Source organism: Lissotriton helveticus, chromosome 1_1 (assembly GCF_964261635.1).
Source record: "Lissotriton helveticus chromosome 1_1, aLisHel1.1, whole genome shotgun sequence".
NCBI classification, from domain to species: Eukaryota; Metazoa; Chordata; class Amphibia; order Caudata; family Salamandridae; genus Lissotriton; species Lissotriton helveticus.
The window spans coordinates 1,080,515,543-1,080,522,407 of record NC_136057.1 but is presented as its reverse complement, the minus strand read 5'-3'; the positions used below and the strand labels follow the sequence as shown (position 1 = coordinate 1,080,522,407).

General features: G+C 43.9%; 1 protein-coding gene across 1 annotated transcript in view; it reads left to right on the top strand.

The window, feature by feature from the left end:
* The first annotated feature begins 4,716 nt into the window (after positions 1–4,716).
* Positions 4,717–6,865, top strand: part of LOC144821249 (protein NEDD1-like) — a 478,128-nt gene continuing 475,979 nt past the window's right edge. The window contains exon 1 of the mRNA XM_078678026.1: positions 4,717–4,821. The gene's annotated coding sequence lies outside the window, so the exon portion shown is untranslated. The remainder of the gene's footprint in view (positions 4,822–6,865) is intronic.

Here is a 6,865-nt window from a genome sequence, read left to right as displayed (position 1 = left end):
ACCCTCCAACTCCAAACTCCAACTCAACCCTCCAAAGCCACCCTCAAAAACCACCCTCAAAAACCACCCTCCAAACACAACTCCACCCTCCAATCCCAACTCCACCCTCCAAATCGAAATCCACCCACCAAACACAAATCCACCCTCCAAAAGCAAAACCACCCTCCAACCACAACTCCACCCTCCAACTCCAACATCCACTTCCAAGTCCCCTTCCAACTCCAACTACACCCTCCAACTCCAACTACACCCTCAAAATCCACACTCCAAAACTACACTTCAACTACAAACCCAACTCCAGCCTCCAAACCCAACTCCACCCTCTAACTCAAACTCCACCCTCCAAACCAGAATCCACCCTCCAACCCCAAATCCAACCTACAACCCCAACTACACCCTCCAACTCCACCCTCCAAGTTCACCCTCCAACTCCACCCTCCAAATGCACCCTCCAACTCCACCCTCCAACTCCACCCTCCAACTCCACCCTCTAAGTCCACCCTCCAACCCCACCCTCCAAATCCACCCTCCAACTCCATCCTCCAACAACAACCTCCAACAACAACCTCCAACTCAAACTCCACCCTCCAAAACAAAATCCGCCCTCCAACACCAACTCCAACTCCACCCTCAAAACCAAACTCCAAACCCAACACCACCCTCCAAACACAACTTCCACCCTCCGACACCAAATCCACACTCCAAATCCACCCTCCAACTGCACCCTCCAAATCCACCCTCCAACTCCATCCTCACTCTGTCTATCGCCCACCACCTCACTCTACGCCCTCAATCTAACGCCCTCACTCTACCACTCGACCGCCCTCACTCTACCACTCGAACGCCCTCACTCACTCTAACACCCTCACTCACTATACCACCTTCTCAAATTCCCAGTTCACTTCTCTTCTCACGTACTGATCTGCTGCTCTCTTCCACCACCTCCTTCTCTAGCTCCCTCTTGTCTTCTCTTCTCCTGTGCCGAAATGCTGTTCTTTTCCACCCGCCTCCTTATTTAACTACCTGTTCTCTTATCCTGTGATAATCTGCTGCTCTCTTCCACCCCACCTCCTTCTTTAACTCCCTGTTCTCTTCTCCTGTGCTGATCTGCTGCTCTCTTCCAACCGCCACCTTCTTTAACTCAATTTTCTCTTCTCTAGAGCTGATCTGCTGCTCTCTTCAACCTGCCTCCTTCTCTACCTCCCTGTTCTCTTCTCCCGTGCTGTTCTGCTCCTCTCTTCCACCCCACCTCCTTCTTTAACTCCCTGTTCTCTTCTCCTGAGCTAATCTGCTGCTGTCTTCCACCCAAACTCCTTCTCTAACTCCCTGTTCTCTTCTTTTCTCACTCTGCTGATCTGCTGCTCTCTTCCATCCCGCCTCCTTCTTTAATTCGATGTTCTCTTCTGCTGATTTGATGCTCTCTTCCACCTCGCCTCCTTCTATAACTACCTGGTCTCTTCGACTATCCTAATCTGCTGCTCTCTTCCACACAACCTCCTTATTTAAATCCCTGCTCTCTTCTCCTGTGCAGATCGGGTGTTCTCTTCCAACCGCATCTTTCTCAAACTCCCTGTTCTCTTCTCCTGTGCCGATCTGCTGTTCTCTTCCACCCGCCTCCTTCTTTAAATCCCTGTTCTCTTCTCTTCTCCCGAGTTGATCTGCTGATCTCTTCCACCCACCTTCTTCAATACCTCCCTGTTCTCTTCTCTTCTCCTGTGCTGATCTGCTGCTCTCTTCCACCCGCATCCTTCTTTAACTCCATGTTCTCTTTTGCTGTGCTGATCTGCTGCTCTCTTCCACGCCGCCTCCTTCATTAACTCCCTGTTCTTTTCTCCTGTGCTAATCTGATGCTCTCTTACACCCGCTTACTTCTTTAACTCCCTGGTCTCTTCTCTTCTCTTCACCTGTGCTGAAATGCTGTTCTCTTCCACACGTCTCCTTCTGTAACTCCCTGGTCTCTTCTCCTGTGCTAATCTGCTACTCTCATCCACCCAACATCCTTCTTTAACTCCCTGGGCTATTGTCTTCTCCTGTGCTGAAATGCTGTTCTCTTACACCCGCCTCCTTCTTTAACTCCATGTTATCTTCTCCTGTGCTGATCTGCTGCTCTCGTCCACCCCGCCTACTTTTTAACTCTGTTCTTTTCTACTAACATGATCTGCTGTTCTCTTCCACCCGCCTTCTTCTTTTACTCCCTATTCTCTTCTCCTGTGCTCATCTGCTGCTCTCTTCCACCCCACCTCCTTCTTTAACTCCCTGTTCTCTTCTCTTCTCCTGTGCTGACATACTACTCTCTTCCACCCGCCTCCTTCTTTAAATCCCTGTTCTAGTCTCACCTGCTCCACACATCAAACAAAACACACACAAACAACAACACCCAACAACGCACACAACTACAACCACACACACAGCCACACATACAACACAAACACACAAACATACACACACAAACTACACACAACCACACACACACACCTACACACAATAACACATAACCACACACAACCACACACACAACACACACATACAACCACACACACACAGAACACACTCACAACCACACACATCCATCTATCTCCCTCACTTTATCTATCTATCGCCCTCTATCTAGCTATCTATCACCCTCACTCTATCTCCCTCACTCTATCTATCGCCCTCACTCTATCTATCTATCGCCCTCTATCTATCACCCTCACTTTATCTATCTATCGCCCTCACTCTATCGCCCTCACTCTATCTATCTAGCGCCCTCACTTTATCTATCTATCACACTCCCTCTAGCTATCCATTGCCCTCACTCTATCTATCGATCGCACAACAACAGCATCACTCAGGGGCACTACAGCATCACTCAGAGGCACCACAACATCACTATGCGCTACCACAGCATCAATTAACACCACAGCATCACTCGTCGCCACCACAACATCACTCAGCGCCACCACAGTATCAATCTGTGCAACCATTCAACAACAACTACTTAAAATATGTTCTCTCAATGTTTCAAGCTTTATTACAAATGTCACAAAAAAAATTATTTCACCTTTGTTCTTAAATTTGTCACAATAAAATACAGTGAACATAATCTTCAAAAAATGTATTTACAAATGTTTAAGATATTGCCAATATTAATTAAAAAAACTTTTCTTTAAATACTAATTATTTAAAAAAACATAAAAACAATTGTTATTTTTAAAAATAATACATCTAAGTCACGTAAATACAAAACATGTTGCATTACAAAAGATATAGCTGTCACATTTGCAAAAGATAAAAGTATTAGCATTGTAAATAACAAAGATATTAATTTCACAATGTTCTAAACTAACACATAAATAAAAAATTTGGCATGTACAAGACCAATAACTCAAACTTTCCTAACGCGAGACCTATTGCATTGCAAATGCTTGTTTCTTCTTTGATAGAAGGGACTCTATTTTTGGTTATTTGTATAACAGGGCTCTAGAAACGGCCACAGAATCAATATATTTAGTTTAATCCATGTATACGAGTCTAAACGTGATTTTATGATTGTACATTCAAAAGTAGTGGCTCATTAAGCATCAAGAAAAATAAATTTCACCCTATAAGGATCATGGGCCATCATCAGGACACAGACGGTGAGAAAAAATGGCTTGAGAGTCACGAATGGAGGCCAGAGGTCGTACATGAACAACTGGGTATTGCCAAAGTGTCGTGGGTGGTTGGGGCGACAGTAACACTTCCCAGGATGTGAATTTCTAAGGTAAAATTGAGCCAGTATCACAGACAAACCGTAGTCGAAAGTCCGAACCTATATTTAGAGTTTTAGTAGAAGCACCCATGAGTGTCAGGAATATGGGGAAAGGCCGCCAATCAACAGAAGAACCACCACACGCCCTACCACTGCTGATTACTTACACATCCCATTAGGGCAGCCCTCGCATTGCAAAATACTGCAAGCTTTTCCTACTGCCCATCACTACCAGCTTCTTACACTGCTCACTAAACCCTCCTCCTTGCACTTACCTCCAGTGGTATTCCACACAGTGCTCCCCCGTGCTAGCTCCATGCACATCACTGACAACCATTGCCAGCTGCACACTCCCACCAGTGCCCATTTCTATCAAATCTTCAGCTTGCACATCTCTGCAGGCTACTCATACTGCCCAGAATTGCCGTATCCTAACCTGCAATTCTGGCTTTGGCAGCGCTGGTGGAGGTCTCAGAAGAAAAACTTCAGGGCCCCTGCACTTAGTTTGGGGCCAGTTGCCACACTGCATCATATTCGTTGACTTTAGTTCACTTTGCAGCCTCCTGCGCTTTAACATTTGACATGTGTTTACCCCACGCCTCGTTTTTTCTCTAAAAAAACCTTTTGCAAAGCTTTCAAACTTCCCAAAACCTAGTAGCACATCCCAGACCAGGTTTTTTCTATTGCATACTTTGTAAAACTGCAAATACCAGCATGCACACCAAAATCATGGCACGGAGGTGCTATAGTCACGTGTGGAAATTACAAACTTGAGAGATATGTATTAACGAGGTACAAGATACCACAAGAGAAACCGAGAAAGGGCCGCTTCATCCGCAGACTGACGAGGAAATGAATCAATTGATGTCACATTTGAGCAGTGAAATGTAAAACTACAGAGTAAACAAGGCAATGGGAGACAAGAAATAGAGGAAGGACTATTAAAGCTGGAGTACACACCTGAGCCTCCTTCTTGCAGGTCTGTTGGATTGTAACTTCAACGTAGGTTTTTGAACGTAAGCGTTTGTTTATTGCGGCCGCTGATGAAACACGCGTGGAACTCTTTTCCTTGCTAACAACCTCAACGAGTGAGTGTACAAGTACTGAAGCATTACTTATTTGCTCACCGCCCGGTATTTCTAGACTTATCTTGAACACCAAACAGGTTGAAATGTGTAGTAGGAGTTCAATTTTAGTAATATGTGAGAACGCTTTTTTACCCAATGAATGACTACAGTGAATTTAATGCATTACTAGATTTGGGAATCTGAAGTATTGAAATTAGAAGTTGTGATATATGTGTACAGCGACTTGGTTCGCAATGCAATGGGCGATCAGAAGCCGAGGAAGGGCTGATAATAACTTTACCACTCCAGTGTCTCTGCAATCCTATGCCAGACAGTTTCTCTCGTTTATGCACAGAACCAGAACTCTTAGGTTTCAGGGTTCCATGTGTGAGTAGCTCATCCAGGCCAGGATTTTACTGTGCATTCTGGGACTAGTCGTTCTGTTTATTCCATTATAGCATCAGGACTAGGCATGGGAAGCTTGAGAGCTCTGCTGAGCTTGTACAAACAAAGGAGTGGCACTTCATTTGATATTTACACCTCATGCTCTTGATGTACATTTATATATATCATAGGTGCGCACCACTTATGCGTTTATAACGTACATTCGCGTCAACCATACAATCAGAGCGTAACTGATGGTTCAGAGACCTTCCAGTCCATTTGCCTGCAGCTTTTCTTACACTTGTCAACAGTATTCACCCCCCCAAACTTCTGCAACTACCAATAACAATTTATGTTCATTGTAAAGTATGCTACTGTCGGCATTTCATTCACAAAGACTTTGCATTATGGGACTTGTAATTTTGTTATTACCAATATAATTAGGAACTTGACGATATTACACCGAGAAGTGTTACCAGCCAAAATACCAGTACTGATGGTGGGTAGATGAGATGTGCCCTCTAACAGCTATGTCGCCTGCACTAAACCGGACTGAACTGTTACTTAAAAGAGCAACACTTTAACAATCCCTTACATTTAGAAAATACACGCTAAAAAACACAATACGAGCACTAAACATTTGATATGTACTGTGGGTGAATTGTTCATTGATTGGGGTGAGGCTGTGTTCTTTGTTGCGATGCAATGTCCACAAAAGTTCACCATTGTGATCCGGTTTTACGATACAGATTGCTGTTGGTCCTCAGAACTGTATTGGACTGACGATTGTCTGTGAAAACTGGGAGCGGATATTGTGCTGCTCATAATCGCTATAATGATCGTAAGCCAATGTTCTAAGAGATGCAAATCCCTATATCACGTAGGAAACAATACAGCAGTGTTATCCCGTAGGAGGGAATCTCTGTACAGATCAGCTTGCCAGGCCTAACTTGTTTAGCTGTACTTGCTACCAAAAAATAACACAATCACCATTAAATATACAATAGCAGCAACAGAATAGATGAAACTTTTACAAATCCTTAAAACGTTTATATTTCAGTTGGCTTAGAGTTATAGCAGCAGAGTTTTGATCAGAGAGATTTGCTCTTTTACCTCTTCAGGGTTCTGACATTCCTGAGACTTAAAGGTTGAATCGCATCTAAGTGTACCTCATACATTTGTGTCATGGGAACTTATGGCATTGACGGATCTCACTCATATTTTCAAAATCAGTAAATCTCTGACCTTGTAAATTGAATGTGGGTTGACATCACAAGCCAAAAAACTTTCAATCATGCACATAAACAACCCGGATAACCTTTGACCACAGCTCTGTTTCTTTCTAGATCTTCTTTTTTTGGAGATAGTACATCTGAGTTTCAGTTAGGTTACCTGGATACCCTTACAGGCTATTTACCATGAGTACTGTTGCAATCATGCACCTTGATCCTGAGTAACTATCCTTATTTGTTGTACACAGTGACGCCTAAATCTGTCCTGCGATCTGAGGAATCTAACAAATGGAATTTTGGAACCAGAGTAACTTTTTGATCTGGCAGAAATGATCATTTCTACTGACCTGCAACTGGCGTCTCAGAACCTTTACTGTCGCTCCGAGGTCGGAAATGGAGCAGGAACAACTCCCAAAACCCCGTAAACCTTCTATTTCAGTGTCATAATA